Source organism: Schistocerca serialis, chromosome 4, assembly GCF_023864345.2.
Source record: "Schistocerca serialis cubense isolate TAMUIC-IGC-003099 chromosome 4, iqSchSeri2.2, whole genome shotgun sequence".
NCBI classification, from domain to species: Eukaryota; Metazoa; Arthropoda; class Insecta; order Orthoptera; family Acrididae; genus Schistocerca; species Schistocerca serialis.
This window is the reverse complement of record NC_064641.1, coordinates 155,425,143-155,441,662: the sequence shown is the minus strand read 5'-3', so window position 1 is coordinate 155,441,662 and position 16,520 is coordinate 155,425,143. Positions and strand designations below refer to the sequence as shown.

At 41.9% G+C, this 16,520-nt stretch overlaps 1 protein-coding gene across 1 annotated transcript in view; it reads left to right on the top strand.

The window, feature by feature from the left end:
* The window catches only part of LOC126473920 (netrin-1-like), a 549,144-nt gene that overhangs the window by 241,753 nt on the left and 290,871 nt on the right, over positions 1-16,520 (top strand). The window lies entirely within an intron of this gene.

The window sequence follows — 16,520 nt, the reverse complement described above, 5'->3', positions numbered from 1 at the left end:
TACGTAACATCATTTTTGAAATTGGATGTTACTTGGGCGTATTATAAAGATACATACACTGCCTGACAAAAAAGATGAAGCACCCAGGAGACATGGTCGGATGTCAGTATAGCATCTAAATGTACACACGATCAGCTGACGTGTAATTGATTGTGCTTGCAGTTCTCTGTGACAGGTGGAATGGCCACCAGAGTGCATTAATGGTGTTCATGTTCAGTGTCGTTACCAGGCTTTCATAGGGTTGTATGGGGCATGAACAGCGTCAGATGTCCAGTGATGGCTGCAAAGGGCAGGGACATCTTGCGTTGTCGTCTGAGACAGCGTTGTCAGCACCTGATAATTTGAAAGGGGACTCATTCTGGGTCGCCATTCGGCCAGCTGGCTGAATCTTGCAATGTTTGGTAATCCATCAAGGAAAGTGGGCCTGCAGTCGGATACGAAGTATTTTAATATTGAAGCAAAACCAGCGGCTTTATTTGAATCCACGTCGTTTGTTCTTTTTAACACCTGCTACCTGTTTCGACAGCAAATTGTGTCATCTTCAGGTCCAGGATGGCAAGATACGCTTGGGGCCTGAAGATAACATTTGCTGTTGAAACAGGTAGCATGTGTTAAAATCAACAAACTATGTGGACTCAAATACAGCCGCTGGTTTGTTATTATTATTATCTTTCCTTTCTCAGACCTTAGGTCTGGTTCGGAATGAAAGTGACGCGGACCTTGATCAAGCGTCACTTCCTTTTAACTGTACGGTATATGTTACATTGCGTTTAGGAACTTTCGGGTAATTGAACATGTATCAATAATTACGGATTTCTGAAGTTGTATATATAAGTTTGGATGTAGCTGTATTGCATTGATGTACTGGTGGATATTGCGTGGTATGACTCCTGTAGTTGAAAGTATAAATGGTATAATGTCAACTTTATCCTGATGCCACATGTCCTTGACTTCCTCAGCCAGTTGGATGTATTTTCAATTTTTTCTCCTGTTTTCTTCTGTATATTTGCTGTATTGGGTATGGATATTTCAATTAGTTGTGTTAATTTCTTCTTTTTATTGGTGAGTATGATGTCAGGTTTGTTATGTGGTGTTGTTTTATCTGTTATAATGGTTCTGTTCCAGTATAATTTGTATTCATCATTCTCCAGTACATTTTGTGGTGTATACTTGTATGTGGGAACGTGTTGTTTTATTAGTTTGTGTTGTATGGCAAGTTGTTGATGTATTATTTTTGCTACATTGTCATGTCTTCTGGGGTATTCTGTATTTGCTAGTACTGTACATCCGCTTGTGATGTGATCTACTGTTTCTATTTGTTGTTTGCAAAGTCTGCATTTATCTGTTGTGGTATTGGGATCTTTAATAATATGCTTGCTGTAATATCTGGTGTTTCTTGTTTGATCCTGTATTGCAATCATGAATCCTTCCGTCTCACTGTATATATTGCCTCTTCTTAGCCATGTGTTGGATGCGTCTTGATCGATGTGTGGCTGTGTTAGATGATACGGGTGCTTGCCATGTAGTGTTTACTTTTTCCAATTTACTTTCTTTGTATCTGTTGATGTTATGTGATCTAAAGGGTTGTAGAGGTGGTTATGAAATTGTAGTGGCGTAGCCGATGTATTTATGTGCGTGATTGCTTTGTGTATTTTGCTAGTTTCTGCTCGTTCTAGAAAGAATTTTCTTAAATTGTCTACCTGTCCATAATGTAGGTTTTTTATGTCGATAAATCCCCTTCCTCCTTCCTTTCTGCTTAATGTGAATCTTTCTGTTGCTGAATGTATGTGATGTATTCTATATTTGTGGCATTGTGATCGTGTAAGTGTATTGAGTGCTTCTAGGTCTGTGTTACTCCATTTCACTACTCCAAATGAGTAGGTCAATATTGGTATAGCATAAGTATTTATAGCTTTTGTCTTGTTTCTTGCTGTCAATTCTGTTTTCAGTATTTTTGTTAGTCTTTGTCTATATTTTTCTTTTAGCTCTTCCTTAATATTTCTATCATCTATTCCTATTTTTTGTCTGTATCCTAGATATTTATAGGCATCTGTTTTTTCCATCGCTTCTATGCAGTCGCTGTGGTTATCCAATATGTAATCTTCTTGTTTAGTGTGTTTTCCCTTGACTATGCTATTTTTCTTACATTTGTCTGTTCCAAAAGCCATATTTATATCATTGCTAAATACTTCTGTTATCTTCAGTAATTGGTTGAGTTGTTGATTTGTTGCTGCCAGTAGTTTTAGATCATCCATGTATAACAAATGTGTGATTTTGTGTGGGTATGTTCCAGTAATATTGTAACCATAATTTGTATTATTTAGCATGTTGGATAGTGGGTTCAGAGCAAGGCAGAACCAGAAAGGACTTAATGAGTCTCCTTGGTATATTCCACGCTTAATCTGTATTGACTGTGATGTGATATTATTTGAATTTGTTTGGATATTAAGTGTGGTTTTCCAATTTTTCATTACTATGTTTAGGAACTGTATCAATTTAGGATCTACTTTGTATATTTCCAATATTTGTAGTAACCATGAGTGGGGTACACTATCAAAAGCTTTTTGGTAATCAATGTATGCGTAGTGTAGCGACCTTTGTTTAGTTTTAGCTTGATATGTCACCTCTGCATCTATTATCAGTTGCTCTTTACATCCTCGTGCTCCTTTGCAACAGCCTTTTTGTTCTTCATTTATAATTTTGTTCTGTGTTGTATGTGTCACTAGTTTCTGTTTAATGACTGAAGTTAATATTTTGTATATTTTTGGTAGACATGTTATGGGGCGATATTTAGCTGGATTCGCTGTGTCCGCTTGATCTTTAGGTTTCAGATATGTTATTCCGTGTGTAAGTGTATCAGGGAATGTGTATGGGTCTGCAATGTAACTGTTAAATAATTTAGTTAGATGTGAATGTGTTGAGGTGAACTTCTTTAACCAGAAATTTGCTATTTTATCATTTCCAGGGGCTTTCCAATTGTGTGTAGAATTAATTGCTCGGGTGACTTCATGTTGCAAAATTATCACTTCAGGCATTTGTGGTATCATCTTGTATGTGTCTGTTTCTGCTTGTATCCACCGTGCATGCCTGTTATGTTGTACCGGGTTTGACCATATGTTGCTCCAGAAGTGTTCCATGTCTGTTATGTTTGGTGGATTGTTTATTTTAATGTGTGTGTTATCTATTGTCTGGTAAAATTTCTTTTGGTTTGTGTTGAATGTTTGGTTTTGTTTCCTTCTATTTTCACTTTTTTTGTATCTTCTGAGTCGTTTGGCGAATGCTTGTAATTTCTGCTTCTTTTCGTCTAATTGCTCTGTCGCTTCTTGTTGTGAGATTTTACCTAACCTTTTTCGTTTTTTTTCCGAGATTTCATTTCTTATAAATTGTGTTAGCTGTCCGATGTCTTTTCTCAGTTTTTTATTTTGATCTGTAGCCTGTATTGCCATGCTGGTTTTGTGGGTTTCTTCTGTGTGTTGGTTGGTTCTGATCTCTGCCTAGTGTGTATATTTAGTGTAGTGAGTGCTCCTATATAAACCAGTAGTTGTAACTCTTCCATAGTTGTGTTTTCATTTAATTTGTTGTGTATGATTGTGTTGATAGTTTTTATTGTTGTTTCGACTTGTGGGTTATTTGGTGGTCTATGCAAGAATGGTCTAATGTCTATATTTGTGTCTTTGTATTCTATATATGTTAGCTGAAATTTTTCTTCTGTATCTAACATCTGTGTCACTTCGTGTTCTATTTGTGCTTTTTCTGGTGGCTGTCTTAAGATTTCGTTTTCCTCTGATTGTTTAATTGGTGCGTGTTGTTCTTTGTTTGTTTGCTCTGGGATGTTTGAGTCCATTACTGTATTTTCTTCTTCTTCTGATTGCACATTATTTTGTTCCAGTATTTGTTGTACTTGTTGTTTGATGTTATCTAATTCTGACTGGGGTATCCTGTTATTTTTTATTATTACACGGATCTGATCAGCTAGTCGTTCTGTTAAAAATTTTAATTCTGGGTATCTGGTAATAAATGTTGTGTATACTTGTCATCTGTATCCAGTTGTGTTGGTTCCTAGGTTTGTTGCTTGGTAATAACAGAACATGAGGTGTCGATTAACTTCATCTGACCATCTCATCCTCTGTCTTTGTTTTCCTTCTAGGGTGGTTGCAGGAAGCATATCCTGCAAAACACCTCTATTTGGATTTAAATCATTTTCCAGTTGGCTAGCAGTGTCGTTACCATTGTGGGCGGGCATAGGGTTCAAGCGTCGTCCCCGACCATGACGGCGCTTGTTCGAGGCTTCATTAGTTCTGTCCTGAACCAACTAATCACACTAAAAGGGGGGTTAGCCCTATTAGTGGTTTGTTCTTTTCGTCGCCTTTTACGACTGGCAGAACATACCGGAGGCCTATTCTTTTCCCGGGCCTCCACGGGATTTATTATTATTATTATTATTATTATTATTATTATTATTATTATTATTCAAGGAATCGCGCAATATTCAGATTTGCGGTGCATTCCGAAGTGACAGTGGTCCGATGTTGGAGTGCATCGTAACTTGGGGGCAGACATACCTGTCGTTAAGGTTCCGGTCGATCACCTCTGACCACCACAAGGGAGGATCACCGACTGAATCGCTTCCAGCCATGACGTGCAGTTATATTCGTTTGCAGGCCGCACCATCTCACCAGGAGTAATGCTGCTGCGCCCCTCCTTAACACTGGATGAACAGGACTTCTCCCGAAGCCGCCGCCAGACTCGAAGACGATGGTCATTCGAGGTAGCGTCGAAGCGCGATTCGTCTCTGAGCACAGTGCGACGCCATTAATTGCAGTCTGTACGCAGGCCTATCCTGGACTCCATGCCTTTTAGTGAAGATTTTAATCCTTGGTAACCATACCCGTTTGACTTTCTCGGAGAAGAATAACTTTTTTTAGACTCGCACACCTTCTTGCATTCTCTCCTGAACTATGATTTCCAACCGTGTATTTCTTCTAAATGTCGTTTTGTAACTCTTTTCCCCAAATTCTTCACAGCATCCCTCCTTTGACTTCCGTTTTTGTAGCCTTGGAATGTCACATCCCCAAGACATGAGAGGGCCTGAAAGTCTTATCTGCAGTGTTGTTTTCATGGCAGACCAGTAGAAACTGATTTGGTAAATGTGCTGACTGCGTATTCCCCTTTTCGGTGGAGAACCGTAGACTTGCGAATTTTGTTTCGCGACAGAAATATGTCTAGAAATATGTTCCAGAACAATTCGTGTTTCGCGAACTTGTTACTAGATGTGTACGCGTGGCCAATGGTTGTACATGCCAAAAATTTAACGTCATTATGCCTGTTTTGTTGTCGACGCATGAAAAAATTTGCTACAAGACGTTCGGTGTATTTCCTGTCCCCTCCCTTCCCCCTCTACATCCACCCACTACTTGTCGTTATCCAACTCATCGCTAGGTCTTTTTATCCTCCTGTTTTTGTAATGGGTAAAACGAGAAAGAGACACTGAGCTACTGTTGTTTTGTAGCTGCACTTGGATTCCAAGCCGAGTGGAGTGTGAAATACGATATGTTCTCGCGGAAAATAATCGCGCCTGCAATCGAATACGAATTAGAGGATTAATGAGACTGTCAGCTGGAAAAATGAAAGCAAGATGTAGTACACGTCGACCAGTTTTGTGTGGCTAATCCTCTTAAAGGATTGGCAGAGCGCCGTGCGTTCCTCTCTGATGTCGCAACCGAGTGGTTTGTTGGTCGCTGGTGCGGAAGACGGACTCTCCGAAAGTCCAGCCTCTGGCTAGCAGTGCATTGGACGCCGGCTGCGCCGGAAGCTGCGCGGGACAAAGAGGCGTTCACCACCTGCTCTCTTCTTCCTTTCTGCATCCTGTCACATCATCTATTGGTAACCAACAGCAGCGCTGCCGATGACACGACCACTTTCGGTGTCAATACCACCGCAAAAATGACGCCTAGTTTCAGAATGAATCTTTTAGTGCAGAATATCAGCTCTTGTTGAACATAACGACAGCACACATTTCGCTGTAGAGAAGGAGTCTGGAAGCGTGTACATGGTTCTATGATTCCCGCTGTGTTAAAACATTTAACTGTGTTGGTGTATATCCATATATGACACTTTACGAAGTAATTAGGCTGTTTAGGTTTTTATGTTGGTAACGCCACGTAGTGCTCTGTATGAAAATCACTGACTGTGCTGTTTGCAATCTGTGGCTGGTTGGCATTGTTGGAATATTTGCTATTGTAGTGTTGGGCAGTTGGATGTGAACAGCGCGTAGCGTTGTGCAGACGTGCGGTTGGAGGTGAGCCGCCAGCAGTGGTGGATGTGGGGAGAGAGATGGCAGAGATTTGATAGCGGCCGATCTGGACGTGTGTCCACCAGAAAAAGGAAATTTCTAAGACTGGATGTCATAAACTGATATGTATATATACACCACTGGCCATTAAAATTGCTACACCAACAAGAAATGCAGATGATAAACGGGTATTCATTGGACAAATATATTATACTAGAACTGACGTGATTACATTTTCACGCAATTTGGGTGCATAGATCCTGAGAAATCAGTACCCAGAACAGCTACCTCTGGCCGTAATAACGGCATTGATACGCCTGGGCACTGAATCGAACAGAGCTTGGATGGCGTGTACAAGTACAGCTTCCCATGCAGCTTCAACAAGATGCCACAGTTCATCAAGAGTAGTGACTGGCGTATTGTGACGAGCCAGTTGCTCGGCCACCATTGACCAGACGTTTTCAATTGGTGAGATATCTGGAGGATGTGCTGGCCATGGAAGCAGTCGAATATTTTCTGTATCCAGAAAGGCCCGTACGGGACCTGCAACATGCGGTCGTTCATTATCCTGCTGTAATGTAGTGTTTCGCCGAGATCGAATGAAGAGTAGAGCTATGGGTCGTAACACATTTGAAATGTAACGTCCACTGTTCAAAGTGTCGTCAGTGCGATCAGGAGGTGACAGAGGTGTAACCAATCGCAGTCCATACCATCACGCCGTGTGATTCGCCAGTATGGCGATGACGAATACACGCTTCCAATGTGCATTCACCGCGATGTCGCCAAACACGGATGCGACCATCATGATGCTGTAAACAGAACCTGGATTCATCCGAAAAAAGACGTTTTGCCATTCGTGCACGCAGGTTCGTCGTTCAGTTCACCATCGCTGGCGCTCCTGTCTGTGATGCAGCGTCAAGGGTAACCGCAGCCATGGTCTCCGAGCTGATAGTCCATGCTGCTGCAAATGTCGTCGAACTGTTCGTGCAGATGGTTGTTGTCTTGCATACGTCCCCATCTGTTGACTCAGGGATCGAGACGTGGCTGCACGATCCGTTACAGCCATGCAGATAAGATGCCCGTGATCTCGACTGCTAGTGATACGAGGCCGTTGGGAGCCAGCAAGGCGTTCCGTATTACCCTCGTGAACCCACCGATTCCATATTCTGCTAACAGTCACTGGATCTCGACCAATGCGAGCTGCAATGTCGCGATACGATAAACCGCAATCGCGATAGGCTACAATCCGACCTTTATCAAAGTCGGAAACGTGATGGTACGCATTTCTCCTCCTTACACGAGGCATCACAACAACGTTTCACCAGGCAACGCCGGTCAACTGCTATTTGTGTAGGAGAAATCGATTGGAAACTTTCCTCATGTCAGCACGTTGTAGGTGTCGCCACCGGCGCCAACCTTGCGTGAATGCTCTGAAACGCTAATCATTTGCATATCACAGCATATTCTTCCTGTCGGTTAAGTTTCGCCTCTGTAGAACGTCATCTTCGTGGTGTAGTAATTTTAATGGCCATTAGTGTATATATTATGACTTTTGAACACTATTAATGTAAATACATTGTTTGTTTTTCTATCAGAACCTTTCATTTGCTAACAATGCCTATCAGTAGTTAGTGCCTTCAGTAGTTAGAATCTTTTATTTAGCTGGCAGTATTGGCGCACGCTTTATTGCAGTAGTTTGAATAACGAAGATTTTTGTGAGGTAAGTGATTCATAAAGGTATAGGTTATTGTTAGTCAGGACCATTCTTTTGTACAGATTATTGAAATTCAGATTGCTTTGCGCTAAAAATATTGTGTGTCAGTTTAGTGTTGATCAGATTAAGTAATGAGAGAAATGTGGTGTCACCTCCAGACACCACACTTGCTAGGTGGTAGCTTAAATCGGCCGCGGTCCATTTAGTGCATGTCGGACCCGCGTGTCGCCACTGTGTGATCGCAGACCGAGCGCCACCACAAGGCAGGTCTCGAGATACGGAATAGCACTCGCCCCAGTTGTACGACGACTTTGCTAGCGACTACACTCACGAAGCCTTTCTCTCATTTGCCGAGAGACAGTTAGAATAGCCTTCAGCTAAATCAATGGCTACGACCTAGCAAGGCGCCATTAGCCTTACATAGTTTGATAGTTATCGTATGAAATGTCTCATCAAGAACGTTGTAAACCAATGACGGATTAAAAGTTAAGTATTAAAGCAGCTACGTACTTTTCTTGCTACCATTCATGACGTATCCTGTTTCAGACCTCTATCTAGCTTACGTGTGATTACGCGTACCTTTCGACTACTTCAGTGTGGCGTAGCTGTCTTGTTACGCCACAACAAGAAATGTCTGAGTACGTTCAGTTTTACTCAGCTGTCTCTACGTAGAAGTTCACCAGCACTGTCATTTATAAAATTTTCAAAGGAATCTTTTAACTCATCTCTGAATGTTGTACACATCGTTTCTAAAACTGTGAGGTATTATTCGCGCAGTATAAATTGACATTCGGCGCAGATACCGATGGGAACTGTTGCAAACGGGGAAACGCTTTTGGAGTGGCTTCCATCGGCCACCGCGCAGTGTGTTGGTTTGGAATGCGCGAATAGTACGTGAGCAGTACTGCGAATTTCCGTCTGTGTTTCACAAGTTCAGAAACAAGCTCGAGTACATTCTAACAACGCTACAATGAATTCAGCAAATTACACCGTACTTGTTAAAACGATTACGATTCCATTACACAGTTAATTATGCGTATGCAACCAGGCGTATTAGTGATCATTCAGTGAACACGTAAGCGCCACTTTGCAACTTTGCACCGAAATATTTCGTATAAATGCCGAGATCGTACTGTTGAAACATCCGCTTTGAAAAATTATGAATGACTTTGCAGGTAAACTTGTACGTTATATGATTTTCAAAACTCAACGTACTCCAACAGTTTTCTCTTTACTTATTACAATCATGATCAAACTGACACACAATATTTTTAGCGCAACGCAATCTGACTTTCAATAATCCCTACAAAAAAATGGCCCTGACTAACAATAACCTATACCTTTCATGAATCACCTACCTCACAAAACTCTTCGTTACTCGAACTACTGCAATACAGCGAGCGCCAATAATGCCAGCTAAATAAAAGATTCTAACTACCGATAACATAGTTAGCAGATGAAAGATTTTGAAATGAACAAACAATGTATTTATCTTAATAATGTTCAAAAGTCCTTCATATATCTATCAATTCATGACAACCATCTTTACAAATTTCCTTATTCTGGCGGACACACGTTCAGATAGTCCGCTTATAGTAACCTCTCAAAAGTATGGCATCTCTCTCTCCACATCCACCACTGCTGGCGGCTCACCTCCAACTGCTCAAGGCTACCTGCTGTTCCCATCCAGCTGCCCAACACTACGCAAGCGGATATTCCAACAATGAGTCCAACTAGCCACAGACTGCACACAGCACAGTCAGTGATTTTCATACTGAGCGCTACGTGGCGTCACTAACATAAAAACCTAAACAGCCTACTTACACTGTCAGCTGACGTTTTCTATTCCAGAGGCGCGATTTAATCTTATATTTCTGAACGATCGCGTACACATTATCAATGCGGGCGAAAATACTCCGCAGTTATTAAAGGATACACCACCATGCAAAGATTATTTCACACGGTTCTTAGTAGTATTTAATTCGTACAGAAACAAAACGCGTTATTAACAGAAACGCTACAACTCGCGCATAATGCGTTCCACGTTTCGATCAGCACTGTCTCGCTACAGACCCACATCGACTGCCAGCGAAAATTCGTTTTGCCAGTAAAGACCGGCTTTGACAACAATACTTCAAAAATACAAATTCCTAACGTCTGCGCACTGCGTCAAATGTTAACACTGAGAAAGAACGAATTATATTACGCTGATACAATTCATTTCGAAAGGAAAAAAAGACACTTTACGTTGTGGTTAAGCCATTCTTCACTGTATCATTCCCGTCAGTATTGTTAACGTAGCAAAGGGAAGTAGATGCACTTCTGGAGGCTTCCGAGAGTAGAAGAGAGACACCGGCAGAACTGAAGCTGCAACAGTAATTCGCGAGTCGTTCCAAGATCGCTGTCTGCAAGAGCTATGCCCGCGAAATGAGAGTGTACGGATTGCAGTCCCTCTTCCAGGCATAGCTATTACCTTTTTGTGAAGTTTCAGTTGCCATAGTCATCGGAATTTTTATCCTTCTGCCCCTTCTTCCATGTGCTCACGCTCTCAAATTCCGTGTCTGTTTTTGAAATTGTAGTGTTTATCGGTTTGTTGCACTATTTTTCCCCTTTTTCTCCATTTGTTTTCTATACTTCCTCCTTAATCGTCCACTTTGTTGTTTTTAGTTTTCGATTTTTGTCCTTTCGGCCTTCTCCCACTCTTCCGCAGTTTTCCGTCGTTCTCGATGTTAATTTTTCCCTCGTTCCTCTAAAGATACGACAAAACGAGGAATTCATGTAATTTTACGCTTGCATGCTTTTTATGAGTTCCATGAAGTCATCTAAAAGCCCCTCTGCCATTCCTCCACTCCGCAGATGTATTAACAACGTTGAGAAGGATATGTTCTGGGTTGAATGTTCCATGTAGAGATTACAAATTCTATCTAACACAAAAAGTCTTTATTTTTGTTAAGTGTAATGATCTACGCGTAAGATACACGAGCAGTACTTCCCTTTATGAACACTTCGAATCCCATCACGATATGTGATGTACCATTAATATCTGTGTATTTCATACTTAATTTTTTCTTTGGTTGTCATATTCACTTATCACGTGACGATGACATAAGAAACCGAAAGTCACCTCATGACTACATAAATATAATTTCTCAGTTTCATTTTAAATTTTGTAGCAATGTTTTGTCAAGCATCCACAGAAAATTCAGTTGATCTGTATAGCAGTTTCGCAAATTAAAAGTTGGTTTAAACATAAGGTTGTTAAATTAAATAGTAATGAGGCAAACGCATGTATATTTGGCACAGCTTCATCGCTACCCTAATGTCGGAATCGCTTGGTAAACACTCTGTCTCACTGAGCGTGTCTGAGACACAAATGGGATCTGGATGGCTTCTGAACACTCTAGAGTCCACACCATATCGTGTTGCCGCCGTAGTCAAGGTGAAAGAGTGCGCCACTAGTTATAAGAGAATTGTTTCTAATTCAGCTGCTCAAGAGTATAGCCAAAAGTTATCATCATTATTATTATTCTTTTATAAGAAATTTCTGGAAACGAAAATCTTCGGCTATATTTATGGAGCAGCATAACAGGATAGGCGAGGGCAACAGTCATTATGCCGGAATCCGCTGAAGCATTAATTCGATGTGCTCTCTCTCACGCTTTTTAGCGCGCTAATGGAATGGAAATGCAATCAACAGACTATTTGATAAATTGTACACAGACACGTATGCTAAAAGGCACCTGGCTCGCGAACCATTTTGCATGCAGTATCGGACACTCACGAACTTCAAGCCAGGGACCTGGAAGTACTCTGCAATATGTCCGCCCTTGCATTCAAACAAAGGCCGCATTATTTTTTTTTTATGAACTGATTCGCGTTTGTCGTACGGACTGCTTGACAACGACATAGAGATGGATCATTACTTCAGTTCTTGTGGGGATGAAAAAAGGAGGTAGTCACGTCATTACGAAATCAAAGAGGAGTTAGTCTCTCAAAGTAGACACGAAATACCGTATATCAGGGAGAGAAAATCGAACGTAGAACACGTTTCGCGAGGGTTAAAATTAAGGGTATTCACTACTGGAATATTAAGGCATTTTGATGGAGAGCCTGGTGAAAGAGGATTAGAAAAATTCATTAAGTTTTGCTCGTCTACTAGAAACTGTTCGTTGTTATATATTTGAGTTAAACTTTATGGCAGGTTAGTGTGTGCTCTGGACCAGGATTAGAACCCAGGACATCCGTCTTTCGAGATCAAGTCCTCTCCCAACTGAGCTACCCGAAGCACGACTCACGTCCCATCGTCACAGCTTTACTTACACCAATACCTAGACTTCTACCCTCCAAACTTCGCAGAAGTTCTCCTGCGAAATCGTGGGATTAGCATTACTGGAAGAAAGAACATTGCAGAGACATGGCTTAGCCAAAGTCTTGGGGACTGTTGTCAGAATGGATTTTTCACTCCGGTGCAGAGTGAAAAGTTCACTCCGGGAATTTCTTTGTGTGTTCGACAGTGTGCTATACTAGGTGTCTGAAAAATTGCTCAGAGTTTAGTTTTGGCCAATATTAGAGAAAACTCGTATCTACATCAATCTGGAACAGTAAGTGTTCATCACAGTTAGTGTTCATTGTGGTCACTACCTATACCCACACAGCCCTTTTTTCTGAAACAATAACGAACTCATGCGAACACACATGTCTGGCCACACACAAGGGACAGGCACCGGTTCAAATATTTGCCCAACCATTCTGATGTAGGCGTTGTGTGGCTTCACTAAATCACTTAAGGCAAACACTGCAAATGGTCTTACCGACATGACAGGGCCGTTGTATCTCCTCATACTTCTCCAGTTGGAACTTACCCTACCTTCTTTTCAGTATCTTCATAATCAGAAGTCGACAGGAATATAGTCCAGGTGAGTCAGTAGGCCATACAAATGGATTTTCACGACGAATCCATTACTCATCGTGTAAGTAGGCTGTTTTGGTTTTTTATTGGTAACGCCACCTCTGTATGAAAATCACTGGCTGTGCTGTGTGCAGTCTGTGGCTGCTTTGCATTGTTGTAATACTCGCCATTGTAGTGTTGGGCAGCTGGGCTGTTAACAGCGCGTAGCGTTGCGCAGTTGGAGGTGAGCCGCCAGCAGTGGTGGATGTGGGGAGAGAGATGGCGGAGTTTTGTAATTTGTCATGAACTGCTACATATATTATGACTATTAAGGTAAATACATTGTTTGTTCTCTATTAATATCTTTCATTTGTTAACTATCCCTATCAGTAGTTAGTGCCTTCCGTAGTTTGAATCTTTTATTTAGCTGGCAGTAGTGGCGTTCGCTGTACTGCAGTAGTTCGAGTAATGAAGATTTTTGTGTGGTAAGTGATTTCTGAAAGGTATAGTTTAATGTTACTCAGGGCCATTCTTTTGCAGGGATTTTTGAAAGTCAGATTGCGTTGCGCTAAAAATATTGTATGTCAGTTTAAGGACAGTCATGTATAATTGTTCTAAGGGGACGTTTCAATTGCACTTTTGCGAGATATTCCGTGTTAGCAAGCGTAGAAAAAGGAATGGTGCCTCGTCGTCCATAAACTGTCCTTCGCCTTTTTACTTTTGTCACATTTTCAAACAGCGCGAATAAATTGCCGAAGTGCATCTTCATGTTACCGCAGTGCAGTAACTGATGCACTAAATTTTAGAAGTGCAGCCTCATAAACTCTTCCTCTTCCTCTTCTTCCTTATTATTCTTCTTCTTCTTCCTCTTCCTCCTCTTCTTTATTCTTCTTCTTCTTCCTCCTCTTCTTTATTCTTCTTCTTCTTCTTCTTCTTCTTCTTCTTCTTCTTCTTCCTCCTCTTCTTTATTCTTCTTCTTCTTCTTCTTCCTCCTCTTCTTTATTCTTCTTCTTCTTCTTCTTCCTCCTCTTCTTTATTCTTCTTCTTCTTCTTCTTCTTCCTCTTCTTTATTCTTCTTCTTCTTCCTCCTCCTTATTCTTCTTCTTCCTTCTTCTTCTTCTTCCTTCTTCTTCTTCCTCCTTCTTATATTGCCTCCGTATACTTTTCGACCACCTTCAGAGTGATCCGACAGACTTAAGCTACAGTACTCGTTACGTCGTTTTAAGCACAGATACACAAGCGCCAGAGATGCTGATCGGCGGGAAAAAGTATGCATAAATTGACTCCGTGGTTACGCGGTCGATCGTTATTCGCAAATCGAGGTACCATTATTAGCAACAGTCTAACGACGTGTTCGCGAGTTGTCAAAGAAAGCGCCTGATTCCATGAATTGTCTAGATTGAAATCTCTGCCTCATTCAGCTGAGACACATGGTAATTAGCGACGCTGGCTGCGAGTGGGCATTGATTGAAATCAACGAGGAAAGTTGAAAATTTGCGCCGGACTGGGATTCGCACCCCGGGTCTGCTGCTTACTAGACAGATATTCTGACCACTGAGCCATCCAGTGGTCATTGCGACTGCATGGACTACCATAGCACTCCTTCCATCAGACCCAAAAACCTCAACTTATCCACACACTACTGACGTAGTGTTCTTGACTATTATCCTCGCCGGCCGAAGTGGCCGCGTGGTTCTGGCGCTGCAGTCTGGAACCGCGAGACCGCTACGGTCGCAGGTTCGAATCCTGCCTCGGGCATGGATGTGTGTGATGTCCTTAGGTTAGTTAGGTTTAACTAGTTCTAAGTTCTAGGGGACTAATGACCTCAGCAGTTGAGTCCCATAGTGCTCAGAGCCATTTGATTTGAACTAATATCCTCACTGTTCGCAGTATTTTGTCGATGGTGTCATCTGACGGATGCTCACCAAGCACAAAGTTGAAGTGATATTTCGTTCTCCACAGAAGACAGCAGCACTGTAGTGTTCCGTCAAAGAAATCTTGATGCTCTGCAAAGCTCTGCGATTGTGGACTTCCATACATTGGACAGACGACTCACTGAATCCATGAAAGATGCATTGAACGCCGTAGGTACACCCGGCTATTACAGCCCAGTAAAACGGCTGTGTCAAAGCACATGCGTGGACACTATTCACGCTGTGCAATACGACAGTGTCGAAATTCAAGCACCGACTTCATGGGAATGAGGTTTCATGTGCCATTCACAATTTCTTTACGCACTTTATAATCACAAGTGTTTATTTGTTCGTTACCGTAAGAGTTTGGCATTATCATTCTTTGTTTAATCAGAAGAACTCCGAAGCCATCCGGGAAGCGCCATTGGCGTTCGTTCTTGTGCTCAGGCGATCGCTGACAAGTCGAAATTCAACTCCTTAAAATTTTATCAGCGAACGGCGTCGATACGCAGCGTCGCGCCCGACTGCCCATATAGTTTTTTATACCGATTAAAAAAGGTAGAAAGACGAGCAGAGAACTTGAACCGCTGTCTGCTCTCGAGTATCATTTCACTACACCTTACGGTGAGTAGCGGATGGTAATTGGGGTGCCATTATCTTAGTCCACCCCACCCCCCTCCCCCGCCTACCTGCTCCATCTCCTTCCCTGTTCAGTTCAACAATGGTGCGTGGGAAGAATGATTGTAGGTAAACCTTGGTATGAACTCAAATTTCTCTGATTTTCTCATTTCAGTCACTTCGCGACAAGCTCCTATGTGGGAGGAAGTAACAGGTTGCCCTACTCTTCCCGGAGTGTACGCTCTCGGAACTTTAAAAGTATGCCTCTCCATGGTGCACATCATCTCTCTTGCAGCGTGTGCAATTGAAGTTCGTTGACATTCACCCCACCGCTCGCGCGCTAAACGAACGAACCCGCGAAGAAACGAGCCGCACTTCGTTGACTCCTCTGTCTCTCTTCTTTTAATCCAACTTCGTAATCGTCCCAGACAAATAAGCAATACTAAAGAGTTGCGGATGTTATTTTTCATTCACATTTCTAGGTCCGAAGAGAAGTGGCCGGCTGAATGGTATATTGGCTCGGTGCATACAGGCGTGTGGAAGGTCACGCTTTCCTTTGCCCATAGAAACCCAAGTGGAGCGAATCGAGACATTAGGTATCCTACAAAAGCCATCATAAAATATCAGACAGGATTATGTTAGCTTTCTAAAAACAGACTAACTAATAAAGAAAACGAAACATCTGGAAGATACGACCCGATGTCCGTGTAACTTCTACACACACTGATCGATAACACATCGCAATATCAAAAAATAATTAATTTGAAGTAGTGAAATTTCAGGAATACATCTGTCTAGGTAAAATATTTAAGTGATGGCAAAATCACAGGTTAATGTAAGCGCGAGATCAGCCATTGCAAATGTCAAATGCTGGTACATTAATAACAGGTGCAATCGCCAGAATGTTGAACGTAAGCATCCAAACGTGCATACACTGTGTTGTAAAAGTGATTGAAATCAGTTTGTGGGGTGGAGTTCCGTGCCTGTTGAACTTGGTCGGCGAATACAGGAACGGTTAATGTTGTTTGTAGACGATGCAGAGTTGTCGTCCGATGATATTCCACATATGACGTACTGGAGATCTGGTGATCGAGC